The sequence below is a fragment of the Contarinia nasturtii genome, unplaced genomic scaffold (assembly GCF_009176525.2).
Source record: "Contarinia nasturtii isolate CC-2019 unplaced genomic scaffold, AAFC_CNas_1.1 Cnas_scaffold_285, whole genome shotgun sequence".
Classification (NCBI taxonomy): Eukaryota; Metazoa; Arthropoda; class Insecta; order Diptera; family Cecidomyiidae; genus Contarinia; species Contarinia nasturtii.
In genome coordinates, this window is record NW_022197640.1 from 2337407 (window position 1) to 2338068 (window position 662).

Sequence of the window (662 nt, forward strand, 5' to 3'; positions counted from 1 at the left end):
CTCCTCGCATTTTTTTTATTTCATTTTTTTGACAAGGATATTTCTTTTTCATTTCATCGAATGCTTTCGAAATTGTCGTTAATCATTTTTTGTTGACCAACATTTTTCGAGTTAAATATTTAAAGCTGTTTGAACAATGGAACATGGTAACGATGACACAAATCACATAATGAAATGAACAGAAAGCTTTAACAGTGCCATTTTCACAATGTGATGTAATCGAGATCGTTTGCAAAATAATAAATAAGCACGAAACTTAAAACAAAAATTCAGCGTAGCTTGTAAGTGCCAACACTTTATGGATAAGTAACAAAAATGCGTTCTCTTTCTGTTTGATTGTCTTTTTCTTCATGTGTATTGCTCGCTAACGGTTCTGTGATCTGAGATGGCGATTGAAATTCCCGTTACAAATCGATTTTAATTTATTGTTAGCTTTTTTACAGCACGTATTGTGCGGAAATGACTATAATAGCGAAATTCATTGTGTTTCGAACTATCTATGGGATCACTTTTTTTAAATAGTACTCAGCTCCAAGAATAAGCATCGCAGGAGAACAAAAGAAAAAGATGAAGAACATACACGAATATACGTATATATGTCATTGCTCCTGACGTTATCATCAGTAATGAAGTGCTTTACACTCGGCTCCGGTGATAAAACG